This window comes from Ambystoma mexicanum, chromosome 7p (assembly GCF_040938575.1).
Source record: "Ambystoma mexicanum isolate Mex_15411 chromosome 7p, UKY_AmexF1_1, whole genome shotgun sequence".
Taxonomy (NCBI): Eukaryota; Metazoa; Chordata; class Amphibia; order Caudata; family Ambystomatidae; genus Ambystoma; species Ambystoma mexicanum.
In genome coordinates this window covers 874,331,017-874,349,220 of record NC_090939.1, presented here as the reverse complement: position 1 = coordinate 874,349,220, position 18,204 = coordinate 874,331,017, and the positions used below count along the sequence as shown (strand labels likewise).

Sequence of the window (18,204 nt, the reverse complement as noted above, 5' to 3'; positions counted from 1 at the left end):
GGTTTCCTTTACCAACGGCACGAGGCCATGAGGAAGACCGTCCTCGCCGTGCCTCTGCTGGATGACATCTGGGACGAGGGTCTTACCCTCGTCAAGAACCCGTCTACGACGCCTGCCAAGAGGGATCGGTACGAGAAGAAGTACCGGGTGCCCGATGCGCCACCTTTGTGCCTTACGGCGCAACCGACCCCTGACTCGGTCGTCTCAGCGGCGGCCAAGAAGAAAGCAGGGGGGGTTAGGGGGGACACCGGCCTCAGCATCAACTTCCCCGCCGGACGGCAAAGGAAAGAAGCTGGATGCAATGGACGAGGAGTTCTCGTCGGCGGCAACAACGATTAAGGCGGCCAACGCCCTTGCGATCGTGGCCCGCTACGACAGGGAGTTATGGTACAAGATCGCCCCCCTGTTGGACTTCCTACCGGACGACAAGAGGGCTGAGGCCCTGGAGATCTTGCAGGAAGGTGAGGTGGCGTCGGACCATGCCATAATGGTGGCTACGGACATTGCCGACACCCGTTTCCGCCAGCTAGGCAACAGCGTTTACACCTTAGACGAGGGTGGCTCAAGGCGACGGATTTCCGCCAGGATGTAAAAGCCAAGGTTTTGGACATGCCGTGCGACGGGAACAACCTGTTTGGGAAAACAGTGGATGAGTCCCTCCAAGCTATCAAGGCGGACACGGAGACAGCTAAGGCCCTAGGAGTTCTCCAGCAACAAAGGCCGTCCTTTCGGGGCTCCGGAGGCAAGCAGGGTGCCTCCCTGGGATTCGGCGGTGGCTCCCCTACGTACCGCCAAGCGGCCCGCTCCTCGTCGCAGGAAGCCTATAGAGAACGAGGCAAGTCGGGTGGATCCCGCCGTCGTCGCCAGGGAGGCCAAGGCGTCCTCCAAGCAAGATTGAACCGACCGTGGCGTCGGGCCCTCACCGAAGCACCCTGGTGGGAGGCCGGCTGGCGAAGTTAGTCAGCGTGTGGGAATCCATCACCGACCGTTGGGTGCTGGACGCCCTGGCCCAGGGGCATGCCTCTCGAATTTCTAAAAAAGTGCCCCCGCATTGCTCCCGTGGCCAGGAAAGAAAACCACGTCCCTCAACTGCTGTTGGAGGTAAGGGTGATGCTCAAGAAATGTGCCATCGAGCTCGTCCCAAAGAGGCTCCGGAGTATACTCAAGGTACTTCCTCGTGAAAAAGGAGATAGGAGGGTGGCGACCCATCCTAGACCTGCGACTGAACAAGTACTTCAAGTCCATTGTGTCCATGTCCACAATGGCCACCGGCTCCCCCTCTTTCCGCCGGGGTCTTCACGGGGGTCTTCTTGATGGGCCTGAAAGCGGCTTCCCTCCGCGGTGGCAGGGAAACTTTGCTGGATCCTTCAAGATCGACCGGGGCCTCTCCAGAAGCTTCGCCGGGTTCTCGGCCTTCCTCTTCCCTGAGCCAGAGCATTGGCTCATGGTTGATGGCGCTGGAGAGGATGCGCTATGCCTGGCAGCTGAGGAGCCTGACTGATCGGCGCTCCCGGTGCCCGCGGACTCGCAGTGCTTTGCCTTCTGTTGGGCCCCAGTCGCCGGGACGCCCTCACAGGACTTAGAAGACCCCTCGAACAACTTCTCACCCGACGGGCTCTTTCCTTCCAGCCAGTTGGAGAGACGAAGGTGTCGGTCCCTGATGGTCCGTTCCGACATGTTCCCGCAAAACGCAGTGTCCTTCTCCACGTGCATTTTGTCCTCATGAAGGCAGCAGAGACATTTCGAGTGCTCGTCCCCCTTGAACACATTCTGCAGCTGGCATCCAGGGCAAACCCTGAACAGCATTCCGGCCGTCGAGTTTGCTTTCTCCTGGGCCATGTCCGGGTAGGTCGCAGAAACTTCTGGACCCCTCCAAGAAGCGTAACTCGACAAAAACTTCACCCTTGAGGGGCGTAGAAAATCCAAAACTGGTCCCCGGTGATCGGATGTAGACACGGTGGAGCTTGAGGCTGGCTGCCAGAGGCAGGGCTTAGGGAGAGGGCAGTCATTGGCTGGGGCAGTATGACCCAGAGACCAGTGATTGGTTACTACTAAGACAGACAGATCAGAAACGAAACTGATACTGATTTTTTCTTTACCGAGGATTCCCAGCCTGACGGGGAAGATTCATGAGCACGTGAATCCATGCCAGACCCCATGCTGGAGAACTGGCGGAACCGAACATCTTCTGGACACATGTTTCCATTGGATACCTGTGCAAGCATGGCCTCTGGCTTATAGGGTGAATACATACAGTAATGTTTTTTAAAAAGTTGACCGACCTCCACATTGCAACCCTATTTACAAATAAAGCAGCAGTAGCCATCTTAACTCAGCGAGTGATCCCTGACCTTTAACATAAGAGATTGAGGTTCCTGAAGTAAAAGGAGATATGTAAGAAAGGCATGGTTAACAGAAATACAACAGACACAAGGAGTACAATCCAAGGGTGTTTATTGAACAGTATATGGGTGAGAAAAACTAATGAGTAAATCTAAGATGGGAGCAAGCTACGACCATAAAAGTAAAGAAAACACTGTCCTGGTGGCGTTGTGTCAAAACAGAATGGCCTATACTAATAAAGCTACTGCCAAATCATTTCTCTATATAATAAAAAGGGTGTGGGAAAATTATATGTAAAACGAAAGAGTAGTGCAAACTGAAATGTCTAAAAGGGCTTCAGTAATTCAGGATTGCTGAACTAATGCACTCCCTTCCCCCACGTTACATCACATGCCAAATTGGAATAGTGGCATGACTGAGTCATTAAGGTTAAGTGCCCGATTGATGTTGGGACATGTCAACCAGACTGGCTATGTGTGTGTGTGTGTCTTTCCCTGAAGCGTTTGTTTTATCCGTGCAGCAGAGTATGTGTAGGAATGGTGGGGGTAAAGTTCCTAGATATTACATGGAATAAATGTTCTACAGGAAAATGGGGACTGGGATACCACTCTACCACGTCCAAGGGAACCCTCATTCAGGTGAACCTGCTGCACTGGTCCACCCCTGGTGTCTGGATCCAATAGCAATGCCACCTGGATGAAATATCCCAAGGGACTGGTCAGTGAGACACCCATTGGCTTCTTTTAGATACCATGCTCACGTGGTAGACAGGTTCCTGCTGAGGAGTGCTCAATATTTTATTCGATATGACTGAAGCAGGAGGGAACAGATATGCACTCGAGATGCCGAGAGAAGCCCAAATTGCTGGAAGCCGAGTGAACTTCGTCAATGCAAAGCAATACGTCAGATAAGCCAGCGCAAGGACAACTATTTGACAAAAGTTTTCCAATGGCGGTCCGGTCACCAAGCAATGCCTCAGAGAAGAGAAACCAAAGAAGTGTGGTAAATGATGGAACCCTCCATGGACGGAACACTGCTGGCAAGTGCCTCTTTTCTGAAGTACTTTGTTATGTGCCCAACTCTGATCCCCATTTCTTTCCTGGTTGTCCTCCTGCACCAGGGCCCTTCCATTTCCCTCAACACCCCCTGCCGGCCTCCCCTGTCCAATTGGTCAGTATTTGGATCAGGTGACCGGAACTCCCTCTCTTTAGGGACCCTCCCATGGTAGCTGGCTAAGGGCCAAAGGGCAGCTCTCAAGTTTGCCCTGTTCGCCTGTGAGAGCCCATGCCTAGCCTTGTAAGTGGTCGGCTGCAACTTTTCTGAGAGTGTTGACCATAGCCACCTATCCAAAATTGTGCCTCCTGCATGTAATCTGCATTTAGCTGTATAATGGAATTCATCTTGATTAGGTAAGATCTCTTTACAGCACTTTTCCCTCCATTTTTAATGCACCCCAAAACCTTTTGCTTTTTATTTTTGAATCTGACCTGAACTTTTTACAGTGCAGTGAAGCCTCCATCTCCACTACACTGGCTTTCGCTCATTTGTCATGAGGAAACTGGCATGTCATGCTAGCCGTCAGCACTGTGAAACATTGTTTCCCTTAGTTCAGTTACATTGTTACCACTTTTGGTAACTTTATCATAGTAAAATGTATTTTTTTTTATTTTTGTTTAATCAAACCTTTAAAAAAAGATGACATCACATTTAACTTTTCATATATATGCGCAATTGGCGAATAAAAAATAGAAAAGTAAAAAAATATCACAAATTAAGAAATGTAAACAATCAAAATAATGAAGAAAAATAATGAGCTTTTTCAAGTGATTTGGCTAATTCCGCAATGTTTTTTAGGAGAAATGTAACAGCATATGTTAATTTATTATTTACCTCTGTAAAACATTCCACCCACCATTCTTCCATGGTATGAAAAGATTTATTTGCCACAATTGATTCAAACAGTGTTATTCTTAACGTGGAGAACGCTTTGCAGGTAAGAACCAAGTGTTTGATGTTCTCTTCAAAATGGTCACAGAATCTACATTTCGGATACAGCTTCTCATATTTGGTCCATCGCATAATTACTTCTTTAGACTTAAATTGATTCAGCCTGAATTTCATAAGCAAGATTTTTTTGTTTATATGGACATTTTTCAAGGTATTTGTAAGTCGAATTGTACGCTTTTCCTTCACAGGGAACATTCTTCAAGAGCGAATAATTAGCTCTATTTGTGTAAGTATTTATCCAATCGATTTCCCACAACTTTTTTTTTACGGCATCTGGGTTTTCATTCAAAGTGATTATATCACTATTTATGTCCGTTAGGATTTGGTGACATTGATTCATCCAAGCTGAGAAAACTGTTTGTCAACCAAATCATGTAGAATTTTCATTTGCGGTGCACCATATGGCAGGATTATCTTGCAAAAGATTGACAAGGTGTTCCATGTGACTCTTGCATTTACTGAAATTAGCCCCAATTCGTATCTTATTACAGCTGCTGGTATTCCTCTAGCAACATTCCAAATTCTTCCCCAAAAGAGGTTTTCAAAGTTATCCCACAAATTTGCGGGACATCCAAAGGCAGTTTCGGCGCCATAGATTAAAGCTGGCACTGCTTTTTGTTTATAACATTTCAAAGTGGGAACTAATGAAAACTTACCATATTTTTTTATTTAAGGCCATAGCTTGAGCACTTAATTGACGACATTTTGATTTGGTTTTCTCAACTCAAGTATGATCATTTATGTTGGAATTTAGCCACATACCCAGGTATTTTACCTGTTTAAGTGGTTCGCCATCAAGGTGCCAGATGAATTGCTTAGATGTACTTTTGGTCAGATTTTGTAATGTTAAAATGACAGACTTGTTTGGATTTATCTTGAGCCCATTAGATCGGACATATTCTTCCAAAACATGAAGTTTCCGTTGTAATCCAATGGGTGTAAGGTCCATTAATACTTAGTCATCTGCATATAGGATACCATTCAAAGCAGAATCCGTTATTTTAGGATCAAATCCTTTTGCTTTCCCAAGAGCTTCACCGATGTCGGAGATGAAAGCATTAAAAATGATGGCCGCAAGAGGACACCCTTGCTTAACTCCATAGTAGGTTCGAATGGGTTCCGATAAAGTGCCGCTTGCATCTAACCAAATATAGATTTTAGTGTCGGTATGCAAATCCTTGATATGCATGTAAAAGGCTATTGGGACAATTCCAGCTTTCTAATTTCGTCCAAAGGATTTCTCTGTCTATGCTATCAAAAACATGAGACAGGTCAACAAATGCAAGGTACACTTTAGATTTTTTCATAATCATGTCCATTTTCATTGAATTGCTGAGTATTAGATTTAGGCAACAGCCAACACCCTTCACAAACCCACTTTGTCTAGCATACATATGATTACTTAGGACTAGCCATTCCATCAATTTATGCTGAAGTTGTGTTGCATAAATCTTGTCTATTACATCTAGCAAAGCAATAGGTTTGTAGTCCATTGGGTTTGATCGGTTGCCTTTTTTAAAAATAAGAACAATGGCTTTTTTCCATGACGCAGGGGTAGCACCTTTTATGGCAATTTTATCAAACAAAACCTTACAAAATTCGGCCCAGGCTTGCGGATCAGATTTAAGCATGGCATTAGTTATGACATCCGGACCTGGTGCCCGAGAATTCGAAAGTGTTTTGATGTCTGACAGAATGTCATCCTGATCAAACTGGATGTCCCAATATGGGAGGGCTGGTATCAGAGGGTCAGGAGTATTGCCTTTTTTGAGAACAGGATCGAGAAATGCTCAATCCATTTTTTTTTTCATTGACCATGTTTTTGTTCGAAGCCATCTGTGTACCGGATTCATTGTTGATAATTGACCAAAAGTCTGAAGAATTTTTCTCTTTTAGGGACTTCATTATTTTCTCTGCATCATGTTGTTCAGTTAGGGCACGATGTGCTATGAGCCAACTTTTATAGTTTTGTTTGATCTTTTTCCTCATCTTGAGCTGGTCCACTTTTCTGTCATTTTTTAGTTGTCGCAATTTGGTGTTGTATTCCACTTCCATGTTGTTGATGACAATTGCTGTGGCATTTTGAGACGTGCTATTATGTTATGTCGCTGCCTTGTGTGTTATGAACTTCAAATTTCAGAATCCGTAATGACAGATTTTCAGATACAAAAATGTAATCCAAAACGGAGTTTTGTTCGTTCCTTTGCCAAGTTGATTTGGCGGGTATGTCTCCCTCGACATTACCATTCAGCCTAGAAATTCTCCGTAAGGTTAGTTCCTCAGACCATTTTTGTACCAAGTTCTGTTTCCTTGGAGGTTCATTCTTACCTCTCTATAAAATCTAAATTGAAATCTCCACATACGATCAGGCCGGCACTGCTGTCTTTGATCGTCAATTATGTCCATAATTTGTTCAACAAATGCCAATGTACCTGCTTTGCCATGATGCCAATACAGATTTATAATAAAGAGTGTCAGATGTTTGTTATCAATATCATTCGTTGTAACGGTAACAACTTGAATATATGATATATTATTGTACTCTACCACTCTGCAACCAGAAACTTTTTTCACAAGAGTGAGAAGGCCTGTGCTTGGGTGCCCCTTATTTTCTTTAATAACGGAATTAAATGCCATTTCATAGTTCTCTGCAATGGGACAAATCTAACCAAGTTTCTTGCAGGCATATTAGATCTATCTCACTAACCCATTTTTCTTTAGAGTTAAACAGATGGGGGAAAAACCTTGTATTCCACGAGCCAATGGTTAGCCCAACATTTTTCGGCTTCAATAAGCATTAGCTTCGGTTATTTGCTAAGGTTGCTGCTAGCCAGTTCCACTCACTATGAGGTACTTAATTTTCTTCTCTTCCATTCTTTTGTGAAATTTACAATGCCGTACAATAGGGTACACTTTGTTTTGCCATAGACTCCATAGACTTGCACTCAAGAGGACTTTTGGTTACTTTAGGTGTGCCTAAGGGACAAGCTTGTGGCAGCAGTTATTTAGCAATTTTTTGGCATATTTTACTTTAGCCTTACCGGATTTGGCCAACTACTGTGGCAAGTGTCAAAACAATGGCCGTGCCACAAGGTTTTTTGTTCGTCCCTTGGCCACCCCTCTCTCCAACACTTCTTCATGACCTGTGAGGTCAGGAAATCCTTAAATGGACTTCCAGTGCCCGGGAAAGCAGAGGCTTTTTACATGCTACTGCAGAGCCATGTGTTTTTGCTAAGTGGGTTGGGACTGTCTGGTCCCAATACACAAACTGGTTTCAGTGTCTCTGAATGGTATGCATGGGCTGTGCCACCAGTGGTCCTGATTGGACTAGTTCTGGGGTGTGTGTGTGGCCAGATCATTGATTGCTAGTGGGAGTTTCGGCTCTTACCTACTTTTTGATTAATAGCCCCCCCCCCGCACCCATTCTTGAGAGATCCTGGAAGAAGCCTTAAGGAGCCAAGTATCCTGTCCAGCTGCAAAATGTTTAAGGAGACCGTGGACCCATTGAAACAAGGTCTTGCAACTAACTTCTGCTGTTGTCTCGGAAGTCCTGTCTTGTAGGTGATCTTCAGAAGTCCTGCAAATGAGCTATGACCCTTGGAGTGGAGGGAACATCCATTCTTGACATCAGCTCGAGTCCTGTTAAGAGCCCTCGGATGTTCCCCTGGATAACTCAGTGGCCACAACATCTTGTGCTACAGGACTCACTTCTGGCAAATTTCGTGGTTCCAGCATCATGGGGACTGAGGCGAAGTCTGACTGCGACAAGTTTCCCAGCATCGGTGGCCGCCGTCCAAAGCAGCTTTCCTGCATCCAGTCCTGTGTTGAGGGGCCATGCATAGAGTATATCTGCATTTGCTATGCTGAAAACTTTGCACCAGCCTTTGTCAAACCGGAGAAGTACTCCAACCTAAAACCCCTGGGCATCAAGGACCATGAAGGCGGGAAAAGCAACATTGAACCCTCTTCAGAAGACCTGCCAAGTCCTAAGAAGAATCGGAGTACGGAGGTGAGTTGCAACAGTATTTACCTGGACTCCTATATATCCCCTTGTAAAAGTTTATAAAAGTTGGTAAATTTTTACAACAGTTTGGCTTTGCCATGGTTTTCCCATTACTTGTCCATGCACGCATTCCAAAAGTGGGGGACACATTCTAGAATAACTTGTCTACGCTTTGGAACTCTTCAATGGACCGCAGCAGACCTCCATTAACTTCTAAAACTGTGTGGAACTTATGAACTTTTGAGGCACAGGGCCCCATACATCATTGGGATGCACTTTTTAAGTTTGTTTTGCATCTCTGTGGACCTGTAGTGCTGCATACTAATACTTGCCTACCTTTCCGGAGGTTTATGTATTTGCCCCTATTCCAGTGATTGTATATGGCATACGTTACTTAGCGTAATCATATTACTGATGCTTGCATCTGCTTAGATTCACATTTTTTGCATAGGCCGACATCTAGTGGAAGTTTGATGTTCGAAAAAAGGGACGTTGTCTGGGCAGGTTTGCAATTCTATACCTAGTGACACGTCGGCTGTACCCATGGCCCATCACGTGTCAAGGTCACATGCTAGTAATTTTTCATAGTGAAATATGGCCATGAATAAGTATTTCTACAAATTAATGTTTGTGTGTGTTCCTTGACTTTTCACTGTGTAACACCTCTTGAGACTTACCCTTGACCACTTGCCTTGCTAAAGCTTCCAGAGTTGTTCCCGTCACTAAACTAAATTGGCCTTCTCTGCATCCGTCCACCAGCCCAGAGTATAGAAAATCAGTCCTAACAATCTTTTGTTGCAATTTGGTAAGTATTCGGAGTATAGCACTAAACCTTATCTAGCTGAATATTTTAAGGACTGCCCAGTATCGCTCTTACCTGCATATCTGAAGTATACCTTGTACTGCATCCAACTGGTTAACTTAAGTATATCCTGTAGTACATTTAGCTGATCATACAGAGTATAAACTTTCTTTGCAGCTAGACAAATACTCAGAATGTTGCATACTAATTTAGCTCAATATCTCAAGCATGTCCTTCATTACATTTAAGTGAACATTTCTAAGTGTAGCCCAGGGATTGCAATTGAGAGGAGCTGGGAACTACTTAGCTCCTGCTTGCAGCCTAGAAGAGCCTGGTGCGCTTGACATTAACCAGAAGCTACTGGTGGCGCCTAGGGCCAAATGATGGCAAACACACATGTGAATTTAACTGTGCATTTGGCACATTCTTTAAATTAACATTAGGGAACTTCTATACAACATTTAGAGCATAAGGTGTCAAATAATGGACAAAACTATGCCTCCATCTTATGTGGAAGTTATATTTGTAGAAACACTATGTACTAGCCCCTTGTTCGCCAGTGGTAGCTCCTGGGCACTGGTTAATGCTCGATATGCAGGTATGGCTTTTAGCTGCTGCTCAGACTTCATGTCAAGGCCTGCTGTCCTTGCTGAACTGAGAATATAGCCCTGTACTGCAGCTAGCCTAATATGGAGTTCTATATGCAAATGGTTTCCCTGTGTGTAGCACTGCATTAAGATGAATATTTGAGTGTTGCCCTTTATTGCTGCTAGCTGAATGAGTGCAGCCTTGAATTGCAGTTTGCCGAGTATGGCATGCATTACTTACCGTAATAGCATTTCTGATGATTGGATCTGCTTAGATTCACATGCTGTGCATATTGTCCGACATCTAGTCGTAATCATGGATTATTGTATCTTTACTTTTAAGGATCGAAAGGGGCCGTCGACATGGGCGTGCCTGTAACACTATCCCCAACATGACGTGCAGTGTACCCAAAATCCCCCACACGTCGAGGTTCCTCAGATCGTATTTTTCTGCCGTGAGGGAGCCTTAGGACTATTGCGATTAAGTACAGAAAGAGAAGTAGTAAGATGTCTTTTGTTCCTGCCATCCGAGCGGGCAGGAAGGGTGGGTGCATGTGAATCTAAGCAGATACAATCGTCAGAAATGCTGTTACGGTAAGTAAAGCATGTCTTCTGATGCTTGTGCATCTGCTTAGAATCATATGCTGCACATAGACTAGTGAGCAGTAGTTGGAGGAGGGAGGTGAGAAGGAACAGTAATGAAGAGATGTCTTAGTACCGCTTGTCCCACCTGAGAATCAGACCTAGAGCGAGTATCCAGGCAGTAGTGTTTTGTAAAGGTGTGTACATAACTCCAGGTTGCCGCCTTGCAAATTTACTCGAGGGACATTTGCAAAAAATGCTATGGAAGCCCCAGTGCCCCAAGTAGAGACTGCTTTAGGCTTGTAGGGCAGCTCTCTCTTGGCAAGAGTGTGATGCAACTGACAATCCACTTAGAGATGGCTGATTTAGAGACAGGTTCCTTTTCTCTAACAGCCGCCACAGACGAAAAACTGGTTGGTTTTTCTTAGTGGTCTAGTTCTTTCCAGATCATAAATGACAGCCCTGTGTACATCTATGTGTAGGCTTCCTTCTGTCACGTAAGTGGGGTTCTGGAAAAAAGTAGGTAGTTCTATTGACTGGTTCACATGGTACTTGGAAATGAATTTGGTCGCAAACCACGGGCGAGTGCGCAGAACCACCTTATCCTTTGAGGATAGTGACAAATGGGTCTAGAACTGAAATGGCCTGTAGTTCACCAACTCTTCTTATTGAAGTGACTGCCACCAGGAAGGCGGTCTTGTAATGAGTGCTTCAAGGTTAAACCTTTTGCATCGGTTCAAAGGGATATCCCACAAGTCTAGGTTAATAGCACATTTAAGTCCCATCCGTGACCCAGGTTTGAAATCGGTGATGGAAGTCTCTTTACCCATTCAATGACAGCCTTAATTAATGGGATCTTGCACCAAGAGTCCTTGCTCTGGGACGTGGTGTAAACTGAAAGCGCGGCCAAGTGAATCTTCAGGGAATTAAAAGCCAGGCCCGAGTAGATGAGTCAGGTATAAAATAAGTGTTGGTGAACAGTCTATAGGAGTGATGCTCTTGGAATTACACGAGATGACGAAGCGTCTCCATTTAATGGCGTAGCAATGTCTAGTGTTAGGCTTTCTTGTCTCTAAGAATATCCGTGCATCCGAGGAAGTTGGAGGTGCCCAAACTATGACCTCAGGTGCCAGGCCGCCAAGGTGAGAGTTTGCGGTCATGGGTGTAGTGTCTACTCCTTCGCATGTTGTATGGTCAAGGTAGTTTAATTGGATGGGAGATTGACATCAGATGGGAGACCCAGGGTTGGCGGGCCCACCAATATCATTGTGACTGGTTCCTGGTGCATGTTGCGCACAATCTTGTTGAGTAAGTGAGTCGGGGTAAAAGTGTAAACATTTCCCTGACCACGTTATCCACAGACCATTCCCCTTGGAGTGGTCCTGAGAGCACCTGGAGGCATAATCTGGGCATTGCGAGTTCTCCCAAGTTGCAAACAAGTTGATCTCTGGGAAGCCCCATTCTGCGAAAACGTTGGAGACTGCAGTCACCACTCGTACTCTGTGGGTAGTGTGAAGTCTCTGCTGAGCAAGTCTGCCAGAAGATGGAGTTCCCCTGGAACATGTTGAGACAGGAAGAACATCTTGTTTGAGAGCCCGCTTCCATACTTCCGGGTCCTGAGGAATCTCCTGAGGAATCTCCTGAGGTTCCGTCAAGTCAAACACCTACTTACGAAGGGGGCAGGTGGTCCTCTGAAATGTAGATACAGTAGGGTACAGGGCTTCACTAGGCCTGTTAGGTGTGGTAAACCTTTCTGAAAAGTCCACAAATTTGGAAAGTCTATCCATACACCCTTCAAATCTGTCTCCGGTCCATAAGGAGGAGCCAGAGAGGTCTGGAGGGGGCTGAGTGCTTAGTGCGTTGAGATTTATCTGCAAGTGTCTTAGCCAGGGGCAGGGGACCTTCAGAATAGTCTTCCTGCCTTTCTCAGCGTGTGGACGTATCCCTTAACCGGTCTTTGGGCTTATTAGCCGCCGAAATAATCTTTGCGAGGCTCTCGCATATGTTCGGCGTGTGTCGACTGCTCAAGTGGCTTCGCCGTAGTCTTCGACATTGCCAATGCTTTTTGCGTCTGCACGCTCTGAAGAGGCGTCTCAATGCTCTTATGAATTTTGTGCCAACGCACTTTTCAGTAGAATGCCCAGACGCATGCCACTAGGTGGTTGCGGTGAGGGCTGCCGCCCCTCCAGATCAGCGGGTTCCGTCAAGGAAACAGACGTACCCGTTGGTGTCTGACTAGTGTCTTTGACCGTACAGATGAGTCCATCGAGGCGGTTCAGGGGATTGTTTGTTTACCTTTATGAGCAGCGTGTGCACTCCCCATAGCATAACCGTTTTCCTGCCTGCCGGGGACAGACAGATCGCTTGGAGCGAGGCCACTCCAAAGATAGGTCATGGGCATCTGTGTCAAAGCCACGGCGGTCGTTCAATTCCTCGTCACTCTCGGTGCCGGGGGAGCTCCCCTCTGCCTGCATTATGGCGTAGGCCGCCCACCGTTTAACTCACTGCTCTTTAATCGTCTTAGGACTCAAGAGCTGGCAAGACAGACAGGACGCCTCGTGGTGATCGAGGGAGACACTGATTGCACCTCCAGTGCGTGTCCTTCCAAGACTTGCCTTCACAAGAAGGGCAAAATGTTAAAAGTTGTCATGTCCATAGCTCAGGTTTATAGCGACAGCAAAACCAGAAGGGCAAAGAGAGGGGAGAAGGAAATACATTCTTGAAAACAAATAGAACCCCAGACCCCTTTCTCTCCACTGTATAGGCTGGGAAGAAGGCCAGACCACGCAGTCTACAGCAATGACTGGAGCACTAGCTGTTGAAGTCTAGATTTGTCTTTTGTGGTCTTCAGCAGTGGTAGTTAAGCAGTCGTCGAAAGGGGACGAATATATATAAACGACCGGAGTCTTGGACAAAGATTTAATTTGCCATTTTTAAGAGCTCCGAATAAGGAGACAAGCTAGCTGGGCAGAAAAAAATCTGCGGGACCTCGACGAGTAAGGGATTTTGGGTACACGTCACGGATAGTGTTACAAGCACACCCATGTCAACGTCCCCTTTCGATCCTCGAAATACAAGACGCAATACTCTGCGATTACCACTAGATGTCAGACTATATGCACAGCATGCAATTCTAAGCAGATTCACAAGCAGCAGAATTAAATCTATCATGCTGACTAACTCGCAGACAAGAGGGACTCTGGTGCAACAGAAGACCAGCAGGCCTCCCACCGCCCTAGTCATAACATCCTACCCTCTAAGAATGCAGCCCATCACACCCTTTTAACCGCCCACCCCTCCTCAACACCCCTATGCTGTACTCTGAGGGAACACTCCCCATCAAACCTCTCGCCAACCGCCCTCCCTCACCCCTATATCCTCCAGACCCCCCCACACCTCCGCCTTCCAATCCTTTAGTGTCGGCCAAGCATCCCTTGCCAACACCCCCTCCTAGTCAGACCCACCAACCCTCTCACACCACAGGCATCCAAAAATCCCTTCTAACAGAATCTACAACACCCAAACTGTCTGATCTCTGCTTGCCTCGTCCTTACCCCCTTCATCCCTATCCACACCTTACCCACCCAACTTTCACCCCCCCCCATCAAGTAAAGTCGCTCAAACAAATCTTTTAATAGATAATCCCACCAGCAACCTCAACATTCCCAGAGAAATCCTCAACCCAATGTCCTCTCAAACCCCACACTGTCCCACTCAGTCCAAATCCACTCTCCGACCCACTCCATCATAAACCCCTTTCACCACCTTGCTCCGCTACCAGCAAACCCTTCCTCCTATGGGACCCCCCCCCGAAAGACGAAGATGCAATACTCCACGGTTACCACTGGATGTCGGACCATATGCACAGCATGTGATTCTAAGCAGATTAACAAGCATCAGAAATAATAGACTTCATCTTCTCTGAAAGTCTCAGACATCCTGTTCATCACAGAAACCTGGTTCTTTGACAATTTTCGAACAATCGCACACAAGGCATTACCCCCCCACCCCCAAATACACACCCCACAAGAGAGTATGCAAAGCAGGTAGAATTGCGATCTTCTACAAACCTCACCTATCTCACACTATGAGGCACAGGCATGCTGCACAAACTGAACTGTTCCTAGTACAATTCATCAACCTTTCGCTCACCCACAGCTTCCTGCTTCTCTCTACAGGCTCCCCAGCAACAACTGACACTTCACTAACGCCCTATGCAACTCCCTAGCAGCCACCCTGGTCTCATGCCCCCCCTCACCCTACATGGAGAACTCCACATATGGTCCGATACCTCCCTCCCCTCCAGCCCCCCCCCCCACTGCCCGACAACCTCATGACAACCCCTCTTGGACAACCTGGAATCCCTCAAAAGGACCCTGCAGTTAACTGGCTCCACCCACACCAGAGGACATACTCTTGAGGCAATCTTTAGCTCCACCGACCTCATCTTTGCGCTCCCCCACAACTGCTTTTATGGACGGACCACGCAGCTATCTTTTTCTCGCTCCGGTCACCCGCTCATCCTCTACCAACGGCTGACACCAAAACAACAACACATATCCCACTATTGAACAAGGTCATAGTATCACAGACCTGGCTGACTCCCTACTCTCCTCCGCCCCAACCTACCAGTCGAAGGAGGACTACCTTCTATCAGACAAAGACTCATCGCTCTCCTACCCCTCACCACATAAAGACCTACCCCCACCAGACAATGTTGCTTGCCAGATTTTCACCCACTCCTCAAGTCCCTGAAACCTGCAACCACTCCCTGGAACATGTATGGCAGGCTGACCCTTCTCCCCAAAACAAAACACAGCCTACGCCCATCAGCACAATATATTCAAAGCTGAAATCCGTGAGGCAAAACATGCTTGCAAGAACAGAATCGCCAATGCCCATAACAAAAGCGAGGAACTGCAAGATTATCGCAGCATTCATGACATCCACCTCACACTTCTACCCCCCCAAACCCCCAATCACATGTCTTCCAATCTCTGCAACGCCCTCTCGGACCAGTTCTACAGCAGAGCTAGAAAGAACCCGCACATGGGCACAAAACCGGCAGCACACCCACCCCTTTACCCACTTCCCCACATGAACCATTCAACCAACCTGCCAATAAACCCATTCTCCCACCCCCATCTTCTCTTTCTCTCCCGTTTCCAGATGCAAATACTTAAATTACTGGCTGACAGCCATGCATCCAAATACCAGAGTGATCCATGCATCTCCCCCCACCTCCTCAAAGAAATCTTCACTTCAACTTGTGCAGGCAGCATCACAAGACGCATTCTTATCTCTTCCCTCAACTCGGGCACTTTTCCCTGCACCTTTCAAAAACATCTGACATCAAACCCCTCCTGAAAAGATCCACACTTGACCCCCCCTATAGCCTGCAAACTACAGAACAATTTCTAACGCCCGTTTTTTAGCCAAACTCACCGACCGTACGGCCTACTCCAGTACTGCACCTTCACGAAGCCAACCACCTTCGACATCCACCCAGTCCGGCTTGAGACCCCTTCATGAAACTGAATTCTCTCTAGTCTCCATATGGGATGACCACAAAAACACAGGTGACACAGATGGCTGTGCTGCACTCACACCCCTCGGCGGCCTTCAACACTATCAACCACAGCACCCTCATGGACAAAATCAATGTCCTTGACTACTCACTCACCTCCCTCCATTTCATAATTGACAACATGACCCATTCCAATCAGTAGGTACTTATCCAGTCCTGGCTCTTATTTGCATTCTGGGCTTGTAGTCCGAGTTTCATAATGGGAAAAGTTGAACTACAAGCCCCGGAATGCAAAGAAAAAACAGGACTAGATAAGCATCAACAGATTGGAATGAGTTGTGTTGGCAACTTTGCTTCAATCAACTGCTGCCGTCAATAACAGAGAACCTTAAGACTCTTGTCTAACCCCTCTTCTCTCCAATCTCTACATGAGCCCTCTCCACACTTACCCGCTCACACAACCCCACATGCGAACGCTAGAAAGACAAATAGTTAAATACCCAAGTCGGTCCTTTGTTCCCAGGGATCATGTAGTGGAACGAACTCACCTCATCCGGTGGGTAAAACCTTTGCGGGGCATCCAAAAGTGGTGACTCAACATCGACTGCATCTATGTCAGCCGTTGTGGCCGTTATACGTGCCGGTACCGGGGTCTGCTGGGGGAGTTGGGTCCCGACGCAGTGGAAGAAGTTGATTATGTTGGCGTACGATGACGCTTCCTCTTCTTTGGTGGAGGCTAACCGGGGACCCCCTGTGACGGAGGTCTTCTCCTCTGCATCTCCGACACCAAGGTGTGGAGCGTCCACAAAATATCCAAGGAAATGTCCCTCGGCTGAGAAGGCAAACCAGGGAAACTAGGTCCTGCGCCTTTGTTGGCATCCTCGACATCACACTCGTGGACTGTATGCATGGACTCCTGCTCTTGGTCGTCCATGGACGAGGCCTCCATGGCTTGGGAGATGACCTTGCCCCCTCCTTTTTTTCCTCCTTGAGGGTTCCGAACTGGGAGTTGGGCCGGTATCTCCACCCCTTCTGGCGTACCTGCAGACTTTGCTAAAGTCTCTGCGGTGGTGTCGCGCCGTGGGCACAGGGACACTGCTGTTGGAGCCACCCTTGTAGGGTCAGCGTCCTTCGCTGCCGTGGCAGTAGTACCCGTCGACTGAGCTGCCAATGGGGTTTTTGCCTGTGCCGGTTGAACCGGAGTGGGCTGCGCAGCCTTCTCTGTCCACAGCTTCTCAGATGTCTCCTGTAGCTTATCCGGGGTAGATGACTTACTCTTTGAAGAGGAGCTTGATGGTAGGCTGGCAATGGAGGCAGAAGGCGATGCCGATCGTGCCCAATCCACTATGGGACCCGCTTCCGCCATTAACCCAGACTTGCAGATCTTGGCCTCATCTTAGGCACCCACGGATGTGGCGCCCTCAAGAGACCTAGAAAACCGCTCTTCGACGATACATGACCCTGCTCGGAGCATTGGTCAGAGGCCTAGGTGTTGAGCAATGTCGCCAGCCTACTATGCCAGTCAGTAGTTTTCTTAGAGAAACCGAGGCATATCTCGCACTCTACCTCCTTATGGTCCGGGTGTAGGGAGTAGAGGCACTGTAGGTGCTTGTCCTCCACAAACACATTCCGTAACCCTCATTTGGTGCAAGGCCGGAAGAGGGCCCTTCCCTCCTTCTCAGTCATGGTCGGTGGGCGTGACTTAGGCCCAAGATGGCCTTCAAGAAACTTTAATGAATCCTAGCCCTTGAGGGGTGCAGAACTTTACCGACAACGGACCCCTGCTGTCGGCAGATGAAGTCAAGAGCACCGACTCTCGAAACAATTTAACTTTTTCATCGAAAGAAAAAAAAACATGAATAGCTCGGAGAGCAACTCAAGGACACCCAAAACAGAAGTTTGCAGTAGAAATCTGAAGATGGCTGCCAGACGCAGGGCTTAGTGAGAGTATTGTCACAATGGATAGGGCAGTATGATCCAGGGGACAGGGATTGGAACTTTTTCCTTTACTGAGGATTCCCAGCCTCACCGGGAATATTCACAAGCATGTGAATCCATGCCAGACCCCATGCCGGAGAAATGCTCTTTAAAATCCCCAAATCTGTCTCCAGCCTCCCACCCAACCTCGCATCCAGCCTCATGGACATTGAACATTGGATGACCGTCAACCACCCCTGCTCAATCCTGGAAAAATAGAAATCATGGTCTGCTGAAAGGAAACCCCTGTTGCCTCAACCGCCCCCCTGGACTGCTTCCCCAGACCCCTGCTCCCCCGAATGCATCCTCCACAGTCAAAAACCTGGGTTGTACAATGGACACTGACCAGACTACCACATTATTAACTGTAGCCAAA

General features: G+C 47.3%; 1 protein-coding gene across 7 annotated transcripts in view; it reads right to left on the bottom strand.

Moving 5' to 3' along the window:
* BCLAF3 (BCLAF1 and THRAP3 family member 3) overlaps positions 1 to 18,204 on the bottom strand; it is an 856,420-nt gene that overhangs the window by 619,531 nt on the left and 218,685 nt on the right. The gene's annotated exons all lie outside the window — the stretch shown is intronic.